Genomic DNA, 21,799 nt, shown 5'->3' with positions numbered 1-21,799 from the left:
CAAGGAGCAACTGGAAGCCACCAACCACATGTCAGAGTTTCGAGTGCGCCACATGCCCACCCCTCCCCGAGCAACTTCGCTCTGAACACACGCGTTGATCTGACGTAGCCCCTTTACGCACACACAGGAAAGCACAGCTGCGTCCTCAGCCCTGTGACCGTTCTTGGTGTGTTAACATGATTTTTGAACATGCAGGAAAGAATTAAGAACCGTGTAATGAACAGCCCACACTGAGCAATCGTTAGTACTTCGCTGCATGTACTTCCTGTGACCGCACGCACGCACCTGCTACAGGCCGTGGCCACAGCCACGACATCTCAGAGGACGCTGAAGTGTGGACACTCCGCCTCTAAGTGGTCCATCCCCCTAGAGTGATAGGGTCGTGTCTAGCACCACTAAGAACACCCCCCCTCATACCCCGAATCCCAGCCCCTTTAGTAAATAAAGTTTTCGTCTAAACTTGATTTCCCTGTCACGTTCCTCTTCAACCACCTAGACAGGATACACAACCAATAAAAATCTCCAGCTCTGCCATCTGGATATTTCTTAAATTGGCTTGCCTTCCCCAGGCGGAGGGATCCTCCAGCCCTTAAATATTTACCGACCCTGCGCTCTGATCTGGATCCATGATTCTGAGCACAGCCTGACCAGCAGCATAGCCCTGGAACGCTTTAGAGCTACAAATTCTCACCTCCCCCCCAAGGCCGACAGAACCCTAAAACTCTACAGGTGGGGCCTGCAGGCAGCGGTGTGACCAGCGCCGTCCACCCCCACCTCCCCTACGGGAGACTCGGGACTCAGACCCTGAGAAGCACTGTCTCCGTCCTCTGGACTAGCAGCTTGGAGAATGGTGGTCCCTCCAGTCAGGTGCCGGAGCAGGGTGGGGGGCGGGTGGAGGGCAGGGAAATTAGCATAGAAATAAACCAAAGGGTGGGTTTTATTTTGTAGGTGCCTTTTGAAGTTAGTTGGTAATTGGAATATCTGAACTTCCCACCTGCGTAATAACAGTGCAACATGCCCAGGCAAAGACGATGTCTGCCCCATGAAACCCAGACTGCAGAACACAGGAGCCTCTGCGGAGAGATGGGATTCAGCTGTGACATGTCAAATGATGTCAAGATGCAATGAAGAAAGGGAGCTAAAAATAGCACTACAAGGTTGAGCGCTAAGGGCTCCCGTCCCTCCATTCCAGGACCAGAAAGAAGCTGCCTCCAGCCACTCCTCAGGTCCCACAAGGCTCCAGGCAGGAGAGCTGCTCTGTTCCCTCTCTGTCCACATGTCAGCTGCCCTTGTGCCCGGGACACCGCGGGTGCAGAGCTCGGGGCTCCCAGGGAGGCAGGAGTGAGCAGGTTGCTCCTGAGAAGGATATTCTATGGTTTAAAAATAGAATGTTCTGAGCGTGCACGCATGATATGAGCAGTCACCCCACGAGCAAAGCTATTGCATTATGTAACAACGATGGGATTAAAAAAAAAACCGCGGCGAGACACAGGTCGAGGGTCAATAATGCTGCTCTGCAACCAGAGAGTTCCCAGGGAGGAAACACGGACACAATGTTTCTATCTCTTCCACCATGACAGAGAGCTGCCAAGTGTCCTGCCACCGCTGGGTGTAGCTCGGGAGGGGAGGTGACGGGTGCTCCAGAAACAGCGCATTTTCATACGGGCTTCTTGTTTTAGCTCGCCCGGTAAAAGCCGGGAAATTAAACAGCAGCCTGTGTGCAGAATGTCTCAGGGACCGCGTCTGCTTCTGCTGAGGGTGGCCCCTAAGTGACAGCTGAGATGACTCTACAACAGTGTTCCCCTGCTCCTCTCCTCTCTCCAGCAGGCTACCCCTGATGATTTCTGAATGAACTTGGAGCATGGTGGTTTTTTGTTTTTTTGATGATCGGTTATTCTTAGAGTTTGGAAGCGGCTACCATCATTATGCATGTGCATAATTCTGTAATTCATCCTGGCAGAATTACACGCCCAGGGCTCTGCACCGCACAACTGCTAAATTACCATCTTTCCTCCCTGTGCGCACCCCCCCCCCCGCCCCCAGGAAGAAAGCGAACATTTCAGGGGAGGGGGTTGGGTACCCTGACCACAGCCTTCTCCTGACATCCTGGGAACTTCATTTCCCTCTGAGCCCAAAAACTTGCAGCATCAGAAACACAGTGGGGGACCATCAGGAACCAATTCTGCTTCCAGGAACTTCCCATGACCCATATTGACACTTGGAATCAGTTCCCCCATTTCCCCCTGTGGCCCCAACTCCAGATATCCAACCTCCCTTGCAAACTGTTCCTTTAGAAACCCAAACCCAGGAACGATACCGAATGCAAAAATCACAGGAAAGCAAAATGCCTCCTCCTCCCCACCTTCCCCCGCGGCACGGACCGGCCCAAGAGCCCAAGGGACAGTGACTCCTGGGGGTGGGGGGGAGCAGCGTTTATTCCAGACACAAATGAAGGTTTCTTTCTCCGCTGTTGGGAAACCTCCCCTCCTTTAGATTTTTACAAAACCTGGCTTTCGCACGGAACCTTGTGCTGTCAAAACGCGCATCGAGGACAATCTACTATTTCCTGGAAATTTTCGTACAAGCTGGAGATGAAGAGGCATCCAGGTGGAATTTTTATTTTTAGCCCCGAAGTAATAGGGTCAAAATCACATTCACGTGGAAACAAAAGACCGAGGCTCTGTGGCAGATCTGGGGCTGCTGGCAAACGCGGGCTTGCTCACCAGAGGCTTGCAAAGGGCCCATCTGCAGGGAGAGGTCAGCACCCATCTCTCCCCCCAGACTCCAGACTTGGACATTTGATTCAAGGGGGCCAACAGCGCCCTTCTCCCCTGGCTACCCCCGCTGCTGTTAACGTTTGCAAGGCCTTTGCCTTTAAGAGGCCTCCCCCCAGAATATGTCCACTTCTCTCCCTCCCCAGTGGTGTCTGGGGGAATTCCACTTACCTTAGAGTCAAAGAAAGGTTCGGAATTACGGTCCTCATCCTCCCAGGAAACTCTGTCTCCCTGTGGGCTCCTGGATCCCCGCTCCCCAAACCTCCCCTGGAGGTAATGCCTGGCAAAGAGCCCCCACAGCACTCAGGACTCGCTCACATCCCAAAGAACCCCCAACCCCCAGCCCGGCACAACACTGCAATTGTCAGCAAGCTCCCGTCTGCCTTTTGGGGCTGAACACCGTTATTACCCGTAAACATTTTTAAATATAGACATTGCAGGAGTGAGGGTGTGGGGCAGGGGTGAGAAGGGCTGCTCAGGGCCAAGGGACCGGCTCAGGGGACCAAGCAGCGTGTGCCAGCCCCCACCAAGCCCCTGCTCTGCTCAGTGCCACTGATTTGTCACACGGTCAGGACGCTGCCCTGGCCAGCAGCTGGCCGGAGCCGGGCAGAAATCGCCAAACTAAAGGCTTCAGTCCCCCATAAATAAACCCACTGTGCCAGCACCCTCTCTGGGCCTTAGGCAACCTCTCCCCTGAGTATGGGGGTGCTCTCCCTCCCCTACTGCCCCAGCAGCGCACGCTGACCTTGGGGAGAAGGCACCTCGGCCATGCCATCTGGAGCCGCAGCAGCTTCAGCCCGGGGAGGCTGCCCAGAGCCAAGCCCTGGGGACCACAGCAGAGAAAAGGACTCTGACCTGCGCCCTCGGGACAGAGACGCTGGAGGCAGACGCCCAATGAGGAGGGGGTCCAGAGCAGGGTGTCCCCAGCTCCGCATGGCTACCCGCTGGGGCCATATACCGCTCTGTTGCGGGCCCGGCCTGTGCACTGCCGTGGGATCTCTGGCAGCCTCCCTAGTCTCGCCAGGCTAGAAGCGAGAAGCCCCCCCCCCCCCACCCCTGGCAGACAACCACAGTGTCTCCAGACATCCTGGATGTCTCCTGGGGGCAGGGCTGCCCTGCTGAGAACCACTGTGCTGAGAAAGGCAGGAGTGGGTCTGAATCAGGAACCGCATGACCGTGTGGACTTGGGATTCCACTCCTCTGAGCCTCAGTGTTCTCATCTGTGAAATGGGTAGAACGGCCATGAAGAACGGAGCCAGGCCGGGGGCTAATTAATGGAGCTCTCACCCAGAGGGGCCCAGACACTTCCTGCTCAGGAGCGGGGCTGGGCTCTGCCTCTACACATTCCCCCGCGTGCCCTTCTGCTCACCCAAGCGTGCAAGGGCACAGGCTCCCCAGTGCCGTCACCACTCTGCATATGTCAGCTCACTCAGGACCTGGGGAGGGCAAGGAGAAGTAGCGGGAGGGGGACCAGCCAGGGGAGAAGGGCAATCCCAAGGGCAGGGCTCCCAGGAGACCCAGGAGACTCAAAACCGTCCCTTGGGTAAGCACACTAACCCCAAACATTTTTCATGCATTTTTCCATGTCTGGGGTCTCTCTGGAAACCTCTAATTCCAGCAGCCAATGATAGGTTGCTCCTGCCTTTTAGAAAAGAGGGCTTGTCCTGCTAATGACACCTCTACCGGCTCCTGCCTGGGAGCCGGTGTGCACTGGGCGCTGCGGCTGGCGGCCCTCTCTGCCCTTTCCGGGGAAGGACAGTGGAGCACTGGAAGCACAGCCGACGGCGAGGACGGGGCCCTAAAGGGTAACGTCCTCTCACCTCCCGCTCAAGGCGTTTCTAGAAGCCGCACTGGGCTTCCAGGCACCTGGAACGGCGGAGTTCCTCGGCCACGTGCCACACAGAGTCCTTGCAGCCCCACACAGCCTCACCCTCACACGTGGCTGTCCCAAGGGCAGGCATTTCTATGCTCCCTCTGTCCAGTGGGGAAACTGAGTCTCAGAGAGGCAGAGTGAGCTGCTGAAGGCCATTCATTAGGAGGCGGCAGGGGAGGGCGGCAGAAACTTCCTCTGTCTGACTCTGGGCCAGGGTGTGACCCTTGGCCAGTCTAAGACACCAGAACCCAGGGCAACCGAGTCACAGTCCCGACTCAGAGCTGTCCCAAGGGAGCACCAAAGCCCAAGCAAGTCCAGATCCCAGGAAGGAGAATTCCAGGGGTGTCTTTCCTCTCCAGTGGCCCCCAAGCCGACTGAGCCCATGAGGCAACCATGCCGAGCCCAGAACCGGCTGTGAGCAAGTACAAGAGAACCGAGAGCCTTCTTCCCCGGCCGGTCCCTGCCACACGAGGTCAACTGCAGAAACTCAGCTCAGCACAGTGCCGGACTCCCAGGGCATATTCAGCACCCTGGGGGTAGCTCTCATGAGGACAGTCCATCAGCAGATTCCTCCCATCTGCATGTCAAGAGCCCATCTCTCTGCCCCGGACTTGCAACACCAGGACTTCTGCTCCTCACGGGAGCCGATGGAGGGAGGGATTCTATCCCCATTCTCCAGAGGGGGAACCTGAGACCCAGCTCACCTAGGCACAGGTGGACAGCATCCTGGACCCAGTCTTAGGACATTCCTGCCACTCCAACACATAACTTGTGAAGACAAGTAGAGGTAGTGCCAGAAAGATGCCCGGGAGCTCCGAGTTTATTGAACTCCATATACCGTATTGACTCGGATGTCAGAAGACTGGAGTCAAATGGGTGCCCTCCCGCCCCCGGGTACCCCACAATTCACTGCAACAGACACATCAATCTATTGGCAACTCTTCCTGGCGCCTCCCCCAGGATCTCCCTTCACCTCCTCCCCACCCCCACTGGCCACAGCCCAGACTAAGCCACGCTCAGCTGTCCCCGGGACAAACTTCCCGAATCCTCCTGGAGTGTGTGGTCAGAGGGCAGGCTTGGAGCAGGGCTGGTGGCGGAACAGAGACAGTGGGTGGAGGGGAGGCCAGAAGCCGGATTGCAAATTGCGCATGACCCACGGGGAAGAGGGGCCAGGCAGGCTGCTCACACGCCACTGCACTCCAGGTGCCGGGTCCGGGCAAGGTCCACTCGATGCTCACATCCCAGAAGGGTGCCCTGTCCTCTCCCTGATGTCTAGGTGACCAAACGGGCTCAGTGAGGGCGAGCAGGATGGCGGAGGTCACCATTAACACGCACGGAGTGTTGGGTGCCCCAGCCAAGGACTGATCCCTCCCAAAGAGGCCGAACTCCGCCCCCTGACCCTGGGTACAGGCTATCTCATTATCATCCCAATGTTAGAGATGGGAAACTGAGGCAGAAGCTTGGTGGCACACAGCAATGAAACGGAGTGGGCACGGAAAGCCAGGGCACTGTGACCACAGAGCACAGCATCTCAGTCCCCACACCACGGACATAGAGGCCACATGGTCTCAGTGGTGGGGCTGTCCCGTGCGTTACACATCGCCCAGCAGTCGCCTGGGGCTTCACCCAGCCACCGCCAACACAGCTTCCCTTCTGGCTGTGACAACCAAAAATGCCTGCAGACATTGCCAATGCCACACACCCCCCCCACCCGCTCTAGACGTCAGAACGCTGGGGTGTTAAGAACAGGGTGGTCCTTGCCTCTAGCCGGGGTCTGAGACCTCTTGTCACTGGAAAATGAAAAACAAAAGGAGCATCACTGGCCCCTGAACACAGCATCCTTCTGTCCACGCATGGCCACTTACACGGCGGGCATTCCCCCGGCAGACGACAGCAAGTGACCTCCAGGTGACCCCCTCCAGAACGTGGGCACTCACGAGGGCTGTGCCCACCGCCGAGCCTCGAGGTTTGCTCCTGCAGGAGGTCTGGAAGCTTTAGAGCTGCGGTCTGGAGGACCGCGTTCAGACCAGGAGCCACACGGCTGTGCCTGGGAGCCCCGGCTGAGTACTCAGGTAAGCAAAGGTGGCCCGGGGCGAGTTCCGCACACAGAGGGTAGGCACAGGGCTGCTGCGGGTCCTGCCAGCGCACAGAGTCTCTTTTTCCATTTGTATTTACTGACCAGCGCCTCCAAGCAGGACTTTTAGGCAAAGAAAACCAAACAGTGAACAAATCAGACAGAAACCTTGTCATTTGTGGAAGGGACAGTGCGGCAGCCCAGCACGGCCAGAGCCCTGGGGTTTTCAAGCCGAGCCAGGAGGGCCAGATGTTTGTGTGAGATCCTTCAGCTTTTCTTCTTTCTCTCTTTCCTTTCTTTCAATTTTAATTCCAGTTAGTTAACTTACAGAATTACGTCAGCTTTAGGTGCACAGTACAGAGACTGAGCCCTTCCATCCATCACCGGGTGCTCATCGCGACAAGGTCACCCTTCATCCCCAACCCCCATTCCCGCCTCCCTCCTGGTGACCAGCAGCGTGTTCTGTTTCCTCGTTTGCCTTTTATTCCCCCTTTGCTCATACGCTTTGGTTCTTGAATTCCGCATATGAGTGAGATCATACGGTGTTTGTCTTTCTCTGACTTCAGTTAGAATGATGCCCTCTGGATCCACCCATGTTGGTGCAAATGGCAAGCCTGCTTTTCTTTATGGCTGAATAATATTCCTTTTGTATATGTACCACATCTTCTTTATCCATCCTTTAATCAAGGATGCTGCTGCCGCATCTTGACTATTCTAAATAATGCTGAGATAAACATAGATGTGGATATATTGTCTCCAATTAGTTGTTTTCATATTCTTTGGGTAAACACCCAGTAGTGGAAATACTAGGTCATAGGGCAGTTCTACTTTGGAATTTTGGAGGCACCCCATACTATCTTCCCCAGTGGCTGCACCAGCCTGCATTCCCACCAAGAGTGCACCAGGGTTCTCCTTTCTCCACACCCTCACCAAAACCTGTTGTTTCTTGCATTGTTAATTTTTGGCCATTCTGACAGGTGGAAGGTGATAGCTCATTGTGGTCTTGATTTGCATTTCCCTGATGATGAGTGAGGATGCTGTCTTTTCGTGCATCTACAGGCCATCTGGATGTCTTCTCTGGAGAAATGTCTGTTCATGTCTTTCACCCATTTCTAATTGGGGTATTTGGGGGTTCCCGGTTGTGTTTTTAAGTTCTTCATGTACTTTGGATACTAACCCTTTATCAGATATGGCATTTGCCAACATCTTCTCCCATTCAGGAGGTTGCTTTTTAGTTTTGTTGATGATTTCCTTCACTGTGCAGAGGTTTTTTATTGATGTAGTCCCAATAGTTTATTTTTACTTTTGTTTCCCTCGCCTCTGGAGACAAGTCTAGAAAGATGCCTTCTATGGCTGATGTCAGAGAGATGGCTGCTGTGCCCTCTTCTCAGATTCGTATGTATGTGTGGTTTCAGGTCTCACATTCAGGTCCTTAATCCATTTTGAATTTATGTTTGCGTGCGGTGTAAGAAACTAGTTGTTTCAATCTTCCGCATGCAGCTGCCCAGTTTTCCTAACACAACCTGCTGAAGAGACTGTCTTTTTCCCATGGCATATTCTTGCCTCCTTTGCTGAAGATTAACTGAGCCCATAATCGTGGGTTCATTTCTGGGCTCTCTCTTCTGTTCCATCGATCTCTGTGTCTCTTTTTATGCCAGTACCGTACTGTTTTATTTACCACAGCTTCGTAGTATATCTTGAAATCTGGGATTGTGATGCCTCTAGCTCTGTTCTTCTTTGTCAAGATCGCTTTGGCTATTCAGGGTCTTTGTGGTTCCACACAAATTTTAGGATTATTTGTTCTAGTTCTGCAAAAAGCGTCGTTGGTATTTTCATAAGGATTGCACTAAATCCGGAGGTTGCTTTGGGTTGTATGGACATTTTAACAACATTTGTCCCTCCAGCCCACGAGCAGGGAATAGTCTTCCATTTGTTTGTCTCATCTTCAATTTCTTTCATTGGTGTTTCACACTCTTCAGGGTCAGGTTTTCGCCTCTTTGGTTAAGTGAACTCGTACATATTTTGTTATTTTTTATGTAACTATAAATGGGAATTTTTAACATTAATTTCTCTTTCTGCTACTTCATTATCAGTGTATAGAGATGCAGTGGATTTCTGTATATTGGAAAGCCCTCAACTTTTAAATGTTTATTCAGTTCCACAAATGCATGTGCACACGCGCACGCACACACTGCACTAAATCAAGCAAGTCTATAGGCTAACCTTGGCCCATGGGCTTCCTGTTTGGAATCTTAGATTTCTATCTTCCTTTCCACCAGATTTAGAGGAGAACAGCAGCGAGTCACCTCCCTGGGCTGCTTCTAGACTTGGTGGCTTCCGACCCAGGCTTAAGAGAGAAAGGAGAAAGCATGATAGCTTCAGGGAGAGTGTGATTCTACGCTTGACTTTTCCTGGCCAGGAAAGGGGAGGCTTGTCCAGCATGGAGCTGTGTCCCAGCCCTTATCATGAAACATATGGATGGTCAAGTCTCCCCCTCGCCTGGGCCAAGGAAGCCACTTAAGGAAGGCCAAATATTCTGGGAATCTCTTCCAGTTGGCTCCTGTGATTTTCCTTGCTGGGAAGTGAAACTAAAAGTAGGAGAAAGCTCGGAATAAGCAGAAGGAGAACCACGCAGCTCTCCCTGGACCAAATGTTCTCTCTCCCGGACCAAGGGAGGAGCTGATGGGGAGAGGGGCAGCCCCTCAAGGTCACTCAGAGAGCACACCGTACACCTCCAGCCTCCGCTTTGGGAGCAAACGTGTGAGACTGCGAAGAAGCGGGAAGACCAGCAGGGAGGCCACGGCACTTGTCCAGGTACAAGGAGCAGGTAAGTCGGGCCAGGGAGGAGCAGGGAGGATAGGAAGAGCTGGCCACATTCAGGAGATATTTTAGAGACAGAACCCACAAGACCATCCAGCACGATGGACCCATAAACAGCTGATTGCGGTGGAAGGTGGTGTGAACTACAGGCTACAGACACCCCGTGCCCCATGCTGTTGAAGGTCAGCATGGGGTCCTGACCGCCAGCCATCCAGGATGGAGACACGGAAAGTGCCTGCTCCTGCAAGTGTCCACCCTCCCCTCCTCTCTCCTGAGAAGGCCAAATGCAGAGAACACAGAGGTGGGGTGGGAGCTGTGTCTACATCGATGCCCTTTACACCTGCAGGTGTGGAGGACACTCGGGGCTAGACCACACGGGAGGCTGTTTCACAGGGAGTAAGAAGAGTTTTGCCTCAAAATTCTGCCCAGTCTCCAGCCCTGGGAAGGCTCATCCACCCGTCTTTGAACCTGACCCAGACCAAGTGCAGGCTCTGCCCACACCCCTCCCTGGAGGGGGCCTTCCCTGACAACCACATCGGAAACAGACCTGTCGCTCACCTCATCTCTGCCCGGCGTGGCTGATCCCGGCACTCACCACGCCAACCTATCACAGCGGCTTGTGCACTGGTCACAGCCCATGCCCTCCTGTGACAGCTAGGGGCTTGTCAAGTGACCCGCAGAGCACTCAGAACACAGAGGTGCTCCCTAAGTATTTGTTGCAGATAAGGAGATGGACTAAGGAACCTTAAAACAGAGACAGACAGATATCCATGCGAGAATGCTGTGAAAGCCAACGGAGGATAGTAAAGTGAGTGGAACAACTCAGATGTTTGTCGGCTGACGAATAAATGAGCAAAATGTGGTCCATCCCTACGGGGGAACATTAGCCACAGAAAGGAATGAAACTCTGAACACACTACAATAGGGAGGACCCCAAAATCATTTAGTCAAACAGGAGCCAGTCAGAATCGCCGCACACGGCGTGATCCCGTTCATAAAGAACGTCCAGAGAAGGCAAATCTGCAGAAACAGAAAGAGGACTGATGACTGCTGGGGGCTGGAGAAGGGGGTGTGGGAGTGATTCCTAATGGGCTCAGGGATTCCTTTCTGGGGGCGCGGTGTGTCCTAAAACTGATTATGGTGCTGGTTTCACAATTCCGTGAATTGGGATAACCACTCAACAGTATGCTTTCAATGGGTAAATTTCATGATATGTGGTGTAGACCAAATTTCAATAAAGTTGCTACCAAAAAAAAAAAAAAAAGAAGAAAGAAAGAAAGAAGAGAAAAGAAAAGAAAATGTTGGGGGGCACCTGGGTGGCTCAGTCAGTTGAGCCTCTCACTCTTGATTTCAGCTCGAGTCATTATCCCAGGGTCTTGACATCCAGCCCCACTGGACGGAGCCTGCTTAAGATTCTCTCTCCCCCTCTGCCCCTCCCCACCCCATTCCCCGGCTTTCAGGCACATGTGGGTGCTCTCTCTCTAAAAAGAAATTTATTTAAAAAAGAAAGAAAGAAAGAAAGAAAATTTCCAAGGCAGCTTATCTATGGGTCAGATGCTCCCAATCAGGAAGCCACATCCTGAGTATAAATTGGGCAATAAGGAAAGCAGCCCCAATTACTTTGCATCCCCAGGTGATCGGTAATTAACCCCATCTTTAGTTGCTAAAAAAATAAAGTGTGTGAGACCCAGAATGCTGAGAAATCTCATGGCCACACGTGCCGTCATCACTGGCTTTGACTGAACACCTCTCCGGGCAAGGGTGCTCCGAGGGTGTTCCCCGCAGGCCTCGCTGCTGGAGCCTTCGTTCTGAGTTCACAGAGGCTCAGAGAGGTTGAGCGGCCAGGCTGAGCATGCAGACCCCTCGGTAGCAGATCCTTTTCATCCGCCTCTGCATGTGAGCCGCAACAGATGTCCTTCTTCCCCCTTGAAGGCCCTCCCTCCCTTCTCTCAGGCCGCGGTGTCGGAGCCACAGTGGACAGAATTCATCTTTGCGATTCTCTGCTTCCACCACCCCACATCCCCACCATCTTTGTCCAACATCCCTCCTGCCTGAAGCTCAGGACCTACAGCTCTACCGGTCCCCATCTCTGTCCATCATCCACTGCACTGGCCACGCCCCAAGGTTCCAGGAGCCCAGCCACTGTCTTCTGTCTCCTCCCAACCATCACCCACATGAGGACCAGGCCAGCCCCTAGCATCAGGAGTCCTTGCCGTTCTCAACACCGATGCCACCTCCAATCACCATGACCATGGCCAACACGGAGATGGCTTCCCCCAGATCTGCCCCTCAACTGAAAACATGAAGCCCCTTCACCTCACCTCCCCCCCCAGACCCCTGCCCTTCCATCCACAGAGCCTCAGGCCACATGGGCTCTCTCTCCTGCCTTCAGCCCCTCAGCGAGCTCCTCCCAAGAGTTACTTCCATCCAGCTCAACCCGAGCCCCCCACAATCAGCATGTCCGACCAGCACCTGAGGTTCAGTACCCCCGTGCCCTCCATCACAACCTCCTTGCCCCGCCATCTGCTTTTACTCATTTCTGCTCCCAGGCACACAGCTTAAAAGCTGCTGGAGGAAAACCACAAAGCCGTGCTCCACGAAAAATTCATTTTATTTGACTTCAGCTGGACATTGAGCACCTTCAGATTCTCCACTCTCCCCCAGGTGATTTCCTATCCCATTTTCCAGTCCTCTTGGGGCAGTGAAATCACACCCCTTTGTGCACTGCTGAGAGTGTAGAAGTCAGTGTGGCCCCGCACAGGACCAACCCTGCATTATTTTTCAAGAGGCATCAAACACTGAACTTCCTAGACTCATGTCTCACATCCTACCCTGGAGACAAAAATCCTAAATACAGAGAACCCTACATGCAGGAAGGTTTTACCATTTTATGAGCAATCACATGGAAGAGTCTGAAGCACTGAAAATATCCAGCAGAAGGAGGACCAGGTGAGTAAATTTTACTTCAGTGGGGACTCTGCTCAAACAGCCTATACCAGCATTTTGGCAACGGAACTCCAACTTAGACTTCAAATAAATTCTTATTTGACAACCAAATAAAATAAGACCAAGCGAACCAGGTGCAAAATAAGTGGATTGTGGCCTCAGGGCAGAGGTCGAGAGCAAGCCCAACATGCATGCATCAGGGCAGAGAGCGTGAAAGTGAGTACCAGCTCCAGCCCGAAGTGCGTACTTAGAGGACATTCGCTCTTGTCTCATGAACATAAGGGCAAAGGCTTCACGACAGGCTCAGATGCTGAGAGCTGACTTGTGAAAGTTGCCATCCACACGGTCCACCGAGAAGGTCTGGTACTTCCAGCAAGGGCCAGAGGTAAGACTCGAACCAAGGTCTTAGCAAACCTGGGACATACAAGAAGCTGGGCGAGCAGCCCTTTGGCCCTGGCTGGGGTTGAGGAATGGATAAAAGCATGGTCATGTAACTTCTGCCATCAACAAGCAGCCAGCTCCCTGGGGCTGGAAGAAGGACATTCAGAGGTTGAGGATGGGAGCTGCGGGTCAAGGCTGAGAGCCGATGGAGAGTGAGGCTGGGTCTGGTCCTGGGTCCCAGACTAGCTCAGAGAGGCAGCTGGGCCAGGAAAGGACTACAAGATGAGGAGGAGGAAGGTTGGGGGCAGGGTCATCAGGAGGTGGAGGGCAGGCAGGACTGTACAGGCGAGCTGGCTGCTTGAGTTTGACTCTGGAGGAAGAGGTCTTCTGTGTGATGCAAGGACCAAGGGTAGGGCCGTGCAGGCGGGCTGCGAAGGAAGCCAGCCAACAGCTGGGCTTCTCAGATCCATCAGATTAAAGGTTCTTGGTCCCTGCTCCGTTTGTGGATTTTTCACTTCCTTGTCCTCTTTCTGTGGGAGAAGCTTATTGTTTTTCTTATATTTTGCTTCTTATTTATCCATCAAGCACCCTTTTCCCAGGCTGCTAAATAAAATATACCCTTCATAAGAAGACTCTGGAATTAAGTGGGGTTCTTCTTTCCTACATGTTCAGGAAAGGAGGAAGGGTCACAAGAAAACCGGCACTTGTCAATATCGGACATTGAGGAGTAACACGGATGCATGAGCCAGCATCACACAATCACAGACACCCTCCTGTTCAGGTATTTGGTAAAAAATAAATAGAATCCTCTTTGGTAAAAAAATAGAATCCTCTTTGGTTAAAAAAAAAAAATAGAATCCTTTTTAGTAAAAAACAAAACAAAACAAAAACAAAACAAAACAAAACAAAACAAAAAAAACCAGGATCCTCAGACATACTTCCTCCATTAAAAGTAAAAACAAAGCAAAAACCAGGCCAGTCCTCTTGTCCAGCACTTTCTAGCATTATATGGTTCTTTCCATGGCCCTATCCCTATTTTGTCCCCACTGCACAAAGGAAGCAACTTAAGCTCAGAGGAGCTCAGGTGCACACAGGTAGACAGAGGCAGAGCTGGTCGGTCCTGAGGGGTCAGCTGCCCCCCTGCCATGCACCAGGGGACCTGCACTGGGTGAGGTCTTGCTGGTCATCACACTATTGCAAGTGTATAATCTTCACTGAACTGAGCCTACGTCCACGCAGCAGTTTACAGAACAGCGCACACTAAATAAGGGTGAGTGGAAAGGGCTTCCGTGTAGAATCAACAAAACAAAAGGTCAACCCGAGGTGCACCGAGATGCTCACTCCACCTGATCATTCACCCATACCCACGTCAACGGTCCCCATGCATTCCCGGCTCAGCCGCCCTGCTGTCTTCATGCTGGTGTCTGTCCATCCTCAGCCAGAAAGCTGGAGCCACCTTTCATGGTTCCTCCTCCAGCAGTCCCCCCAGTGTCATGTCTACTTGGAACCTCAGAACGAGACATCCTGCTCAGCCTGCCACAGGTCCCTTGCATATACAGTTCTCTCGCCTCAACACTGTCCTGGTCCTTCTTTCATCTCCCACCTGTCCCTCCTCATCTGGGGAATGTTGTTTCTCCTTGGGGGGGGGGTTCTCAGGGGAAAGGTTGTTTACTGGGGAAACCACCTCTGTCCCCACTGCCACCCCAGGCTGGGTCACGTCTCCCTGCTAGCTGTCCCACATATCCTGAGCTTCTTCACATATTCCCAAGTGTAACTGCTCGTTCACCATCCGTCTCGCTTCTAGACTGCAAGGCTCTTTAGGGTAGAACTGTCTTCTGTTTACCCCCATGACCCCACTGCCTTGCACAGAATCTAGTACATAGTAGAGGTACAACAGATAGAGGCTGAGAAAATGAATGAACAAACAAATTAACGAATGAATGAACAGCCACAAATGCACACAGAAAGACCCTGGAGTATGATGCTGTCCTCTGCAGCACTGAGTACAATATGCCTCCACGATTCCCTTTTGCAGGGGTCAAGAGAAGCGGATCCCACCTGAAGCAATCCAACCAGAAGACAAGGCGCCCGTAGCAAGCAGAAGACCGCTTGTGGTCACCCTGTGGAAGAAGGAAGCCAGGCAGATTTGTTTGGCACCATCTAACCGCTGAAGCCAGTCATGCAAACAGGTCAGATTTCCATCTGATTAGACATCCTGAAAACTCCCACTGAGAGGCAGGGCTGTCACTCCATGGCCAGTCAGGGGAGCCAAGGCTACCAGCACGTAGGAAATAACGTGTATGGGCCTCTTTGGCCACGGAACACCCTACGGATGGCCAAGCCAGACACGTTTCCAACATAGCTAAGAAGATGTGGCCAACACGTTCACTGACACAGGATGCAGGCATGGGGACCAAAGAACCAAGTCCTGAAACAAGGATGCTGGCAATGATCCAGGGACCGTTACAGTGGGAATGACAACTTGGACTTGTCCTTACTATAGGGAATGACTTTGGAATCACACACCACACACAGCAATAAAAGAACAGCCCAGCTGGAAAAGACTGCTTTCTCTGGCTCAAACATCCTTAATTCTGAGCAAAGTCACAGTACCTGGGTGAGGCTGGCAGATTATGCCCTCAGCCCTGAGATGACTGGGTAGTAAGAGGCTCTGGAAAACCTGGACAATCCATTGTCCATTTGAAATGTCTGAGATCTGACATTAGGAAGACAAGAATCACAGTGTAAGGAGACGTGGTCAAACAGACCCTTAGGCTGCTGCTTTCTCTTCCTTGTCCATCAGAATTTTGGAAGAGTAAAGGACATCAGTAAGACAAATAAAAAGTATCCTCCTGAGATGAAGTCATGATCCTCCAAATTCCCTCCTCTATAATTTTCTCGGGCAAAGCAATGACTATTGTAGCATTTGTTTGTTTTTAATTGACTAAGAGATGTTTCTCAAAAACAACACACTTTCTGGCTCTCCAAGAGACCGATGCCCTTACTGTGTATACACAGTGTTTACATATGACTAACATGAGTATGAAATTCAGAAAATGGAAACGAGTGATAGAAGATATTATTTAAGGAGTTTGGCAGCTGACTACCCTCAGCCCTGACAGCACAATGACAGAATAGGAGGAAGGAGAGACTCAATGATATTTTAGTGAATTTCTGATGGCCAGATAACAGATCAGAATATGAAGAAGCCTGGTCACTGAGTGAGTTTTTACCCACTCCAACTCCTTCCCACAGGTAAAGCGAGAAAACAAAAAGATTCCTGTAATGTGTGGAGCCTTCCCCCATTGGAAGGCAGAAGTCCCCTGAAAGTGGGGGGCTGAGGAGGAACTCAAGAGAGAAATCCATCCTGGAAATTCCAATCTTGAGTCATTGAAGCCTAAGGGTATGGGAATGTGTGTGACAGGGAACCCCATCAAGGCATCACAGGCCTTCACTAAGTGTAAGACCTTTGGAGTCTCCAAAGTCAGGAAGCATCATACCATACAATAATTCTGTGACCCCTACTTCTGCTAACTAGGCTATGACAAGTCTCAGAAGGCTGGTAGTTCATAGGTAAAGCACTAGAAAACTTAGTGCTCAGAGCTGAGTTAAGCATTTGCAGCTGGTAGTGAACCCAATCAAAATAAGGCTACAGGAGAGCTAAATTACAAACAAGTTTGACTCGGGACTCCAATTTTGATAGCCTGAAAGAAGAGGGATGTACTGTTATTGATACAAAATGTCTGATGTGTAGTAAAAAGTAAGGTGTGTGAAGAACCAAGAAAATTTGGTGCATGATCATTAGAGGAAACCAACAATAGAAGAAGAACCTAAAATAGTTCAGCTATTAAAATTATCAGGGATTTTAAAATAACTATGAAAAAAATTCCAAAGACTACTGTATGAAAAGTAGTAATGTGCCTGAAGAGATAGAGAATTGAAACACATAGAAACTAAGAGAAAAATCCAAATGGAAATGCCAAAATGAAAAATACAATATCAGAAATGAAGGCTTCATTAGCTAGGCTTAATGGCAGACTAGGCAAAGCAATGGAAATTTATCAGTGAATGTGAAGACAGGTATAAAAAGCCAGTAGCAACAAGATAAATTGTAGACCAGATAGTTCATTAGAAAAAGAGCTAAGAAGAGCCCTCTTAGCCAAAAATTGGCATAAAAAATAATTTTGCAAAGGGGGGAGCTAAATTTAATTGGATCAGACTGTAGAGGAATATAACCCCCAGGGCCTTGACAAAAATAATAGAGTAATCATCTGGCAATAGTGGAGCCCAACAGCTTGAGGAGGCAAGCAGATTAAGAGAGAAATTAGGGGGTAGGCCAGCCATCGAAGAGAGACCTGCTAAAATTACCGTCACCTCAGGGTGCCTAAGCACACCCTGAAGGCTGCATCCTTTGAGAAGAAACACCAAGGGCTGTGGGGAGAAACAAACACCAAAAGAGCCTGTCAAAGTCACAAAACATAAACAAACAAACAACAAATCCAAGGGAAAAGGAAACCAATATCCAGAGTTGCTAAGGTCTCATATCTAAAATATCTAATTAAAAAAATACCAGATGTATAAACAAATAGGAAAATACGACCAATGCATAGAAAAAGAGCAGACGATGGAAACAGCTTATGAAAGGGGCCAGATGTTAGACTTAGCTGATAAAGATTTCAAAGCAGCTTTAAAAAGGTCCAAAGAACTAAAGGAAACTACTCTTAAAGAGGAAATGGGAGGTTTAATGTCAATGTCTTATTTTTTAAAAAAGAATGTCAATAAAGAGAAATTATTTAAAAGAATCAAATGAAAATTCTGCAACAGAAAGTTACAATAATGAAAACAAAAAAATTACCAGAAGGGATCAACAGGTGCTTTGAATCTGCAGAAGAAAAAATTGTCAAACCTGAAAATGACATTATTCCATCTGAAGAACAGAAAAAAAAGAATAAAGAAAAAAAAAAAAAAAGAAGAAGCTCAAGAATTTGGAGTCAACAGGAAGTGCAACGAGATATGCAAAACAGGAGTACCAGAATGAGAGGACAGTGAAAAGGGGACAGAAGAAATGCTGGAAGAAAAAAATGGCTGAAACTTCCCAAATTTGATTTAAAAAATTAATCTCTACATCTAGGACACTCAGTAAACTCCAAGGAGGACAAATACACAGATACCTACAATCAGATACTAGTGTTGAAAGACAAAGAATACCTTGAAAGTAGCAAGGTAAAAATGACAAGGGCCATATGAGACAACCCCATGAAGATTAATGGCTGACTTCTCATCAGAAATAATGGGGGCCAGAAGGCACTGGAATGACACTTGACTTTCGAACAGTGGAAGGAGATACCACTGTATACCACAAATCTTGTATCTAACAAAACTACCTTTCAAACTTAAAGGTGAATGAAAGACATTTCCAGATACATAAAATAGAGGATTCACTGCTAGCAGACCTGCCTTATAAGAAATGCTAGGAAAGATTTTCAGGCTGAAAGTGACACTAGACAGTGATTCAAATCTACATACCAAAAAAAAAAAAAAAAAAAAAAACACAGTAAATATGATTATGTAATCCTAAGAGACAGCATGAATGCATATTTCTTCTGCTTTCTTCTGTTAACTGAATTTTAAAGAGCAATCACATAAAATGGCACACACACACTCACACACATGTACACACATGAATTACTGGGTCCACAACTCCTAGAAATGTAATGTGTTTGACAATAATGATACAAAAGAAGTATGTGGGACAAAGCTGAATGAGGGTAAGGAAATCACACAGGATGGTGACTTGAGTCCACGGGAACAAATGAAGAGAACTAGAAATAGTAAACAGAAAGGTTAATATAAAAAACAATACTCTCTTAGCTTTTTTAAAAGACATAATTTCATATGAAGTAATAATTGTAACAGTGTATTATAGGAGTTGTAACATGTAACATGTAGTATGTATAATGATTATAACACAAAAAGAGAGAAGGGAATAGAGTTATATGAGTAATGTTTCTATATCTGACTGAAATTAAATCAGTATAAATCATCTGAAATGTTAGCATGCATATAGTAAGCCCTAGAGCAAACACTAAGAAAGTAAGTTTAAAAAGCTACTAAGGAAAGAACTACTACACTAAAAAGTTTTCACTAATGCAAAATAAAGCAGTAAACGGGGAAGTGAAGAACAAAAAAGATAGGAGATATAGAAAACAGAGATGCAAATCCACTGTGTCAATAACATTAAATCCATTAAATGGATTAGACAGTTCAACAAAAGGCAGAGACTGTCAGACAATAAGAAATAAAAAGAAATCAGATCTAGTATACACTTCTACAAGAATATATATATATATATATATATATATATATATATATATATTATTTATGGGAAAGAGATTGGAAGAGGCAGAGCAGAGGGAGAGGGACAAGCAGACACCATGCTGAGTGTGGAACCTGACCCTGAGATCATGACCTGAGCAGAAACCAAGAGTTGGATGCTTCACCGACTGAACTACCCAAGCACCCCTACAAGAACATACTTGAGATTCAAAGATATAACAGGTTAAACACAAAGGAATGGGAAAAGAAATATCTTGCAAAAAGCAACCATTAAAAAGCTGGAGAGGGTTACTAATATCAGACAAAATAACAATGTTACTAGAGACAGAGAGACATTTTATAAAGATACAACAGTCAATCCATCAGGACTGCATAACAATTACAGACATATGTACCTAACAACAGAGCTCCAGAACACACAAAGCAAAAATTAATAGAGTAAAAGGGGAAACATATAACTTCATACCAATAGTTGGAGATGTCAAGAGCCCACTTTCAGTCATGAACAGGACAACCAGGCAGCAACTCAAGAAGGGACAGAAGAACCAAATAGCACCATAGACCAACTGTAGCATCTATAATATGACCAACATCTATAGATCACTCCATCCAGCAACCACAGAATAGACATCCTTCTCAAGTGCACTCAGAACATTCTCTAGGGCAGGCCATGTGTTAAGTCATAAACCAAACCTCAATAAATTTAAAAGGATGTAAATCATAAAAAGTGTGACTTCTGATCACATGGAATGAAAGTAGAAATCCTTAATAGAAATTTGAAGAATTCATAAAAATGTGGAAATTAAACTACATGCTCCTAAATAACCCATGAGTCAAAGAAGAAACCACAGGAAAATCAGAAAGTACATCAAAATGAATAAAAGTGAGGAAACAACAAACCAAAATGTATGGGACACAGCTAAAGAAATGCATAAAGGGAAGGTTATAGCAACAAAATGCTTATTTTAGAAGAAAAATCTCAAAACAATAACCTAAGGCTCCAGCTGAAGACAGCAGAAAAAGAAGCATAAACTGTACCTAATGCAAACAGAAGGAAGGAACAGAGAAAGATGTGTGCACAAATCAATGAAATAAAGAAGAGAAAATCAGCAAAACCAAGACGTGGTTCTTGGACAGACCAAAGAAGATTTACAAATCCTTAGCTGGACTGCTTAAGAAAGAAAAGAGAGAAGACTCAAATTTCTAAAAAAAGGAATGTAAGAGTAGACTTCACTACCAGCCCTGCAGAAATAAAAAGAATGAGAATGGAATACTATGAATTATTGCACATCAATAAATCAGACAATTCAGGAGAGATGGTCAAATTTCTTGGAAGTCACAAATGATCAACAACATGATGATATGAAAAACCATTAACATATACACTTTAAGTGTGTGGATTGTATGATATGTGAATCTCAATAAAGCTGTTTTGTAAAAAATAAACTAAAAAAATCATAATGAGTGCCAATTCCTATTCACCTGAATGACAGAACTAAAATGATAGACAACACCCAGTTCTGCAAAGAGTGTGAAGCCACTGGAATTCATACCACTTAGAACTACTTAACTCCCTTGTAACGTTACTCATATACCTACTCTACATTATAGCAATTTCACGTCTTGTAAATTTATCCAAGAGTTATAAAAACATACATCCACAAAAAGAATTGTACAAGAATGTTCACAAGCAGCTTTATGTACATCAGCCAAAAACTGGAAACCACACAAATGTCCATCAACAGAAGAATAGACAAATTATGGGATATTTATATAAGGAAGTACTACTCAACAATAAAAAAGGAACAAACCAATTATATATATAAACACACACACACAATATGGAAGAATTTCTAAAACATTATGTTTAGTGGAAGAAGCCAGACACATGCACAGATGCATCCTGTAGGACTCGACGCCATTTGTGTGATAATCTACGGAAAATCACTGCTTCTGTGAGTAAAGATGGAATTGAGGGGAGGAAGAAACTAGGAAAATTTCTGGAGTGATGGACTTCTTCCACATCTTGTTCCAGAAGGTGATTAACTTCTTAACATGTTCCTTTAGCCCCCATTTTTCCTGCAAGCTGGTAGTAAGGTCTAGAAGCTTGATCATATTCAGGGTTGATTTTTTTAGGCAAGAATCCATTCCAGACGGTGAAGTGTGTTTCCAGTTGTGTACTGGGAGGACTAGCAGGTGTGGTTGTCCTACTTTGAGAGGGGTGAAATAAGATCAGTTGATCCAAGTTACATCTGCAAGATTCATCCATTATACAATTCCCCATAGACGGATACCAACAATGTTAAGACCCACTGATGACACCTGCCTAGGCTTGTTATTTCACCATGATTGCCAAATGGTAATTTCCAAGTTGTATCTTTCCTTCTGCATTTATTGATTAGAAATCGTCTCTAAAGGAAAATGTTCCAGCACCAACTACTTGGTTACCCCAAAATATAAGTCAAACAGGAAGACAGAAATGTGTGACTCCCCCTCCTTATCTAGTGGCCGGCAGAATAAGGAGCTGGTGTCCTGGCAGCATAGAGTGGTGACCAATTGCTTTTTGAAGTATCATTCTGGAAGGCATAGATTTTT

The 21,799-nt window shown here is 48.1% G+C and overlaps 1 protein-coding gene across 3 annotated transcripts in view; it reads right to left on the bottom strand.

The window, feature by feature from the left end:
- The window catches only part of PHACTR3 (phosphatase and actin regulator 3), a 225,140-nt gene that overhangs the window by 142,145 nt on the left and 61,196 nt on the right, over positions 1 to 21,799 (bottom strand). The window contains exon 1 of one of the 3 annotated variants that reach the window (XM_047747012.1): positions 2,946 to 3,029. The exons of the other annotated variants lie outside the window; for them this stretch is intronic. The gene's annotated coding sequence lies outside the window, so the exon portion shown is untranslated. Of the gene's footprint in view, positions 1 to 2,945; positions 3,030 to 21,799 lie in introns of those variants that run through there. 3 annotated transcript variants of the gene reach the window in all.

This window comes from Lutra lutra, chromosome 9, assembly GCF_902655055.1.
Source record: "Lutra lutra chromosome 9, mLutLut1.2, whole genome shotgun sequence".
Taxonomy (NCBI): Eukaryota; Metazoa; Chordata; class Mammalia; order Carnivora; family Mustelidae; genus Lutra; species Lutra lutra.
Note: the sequence above shows the minus strand (reverse complement) of the source record. Positions and strands in the feature narration are given on the sequence as shown.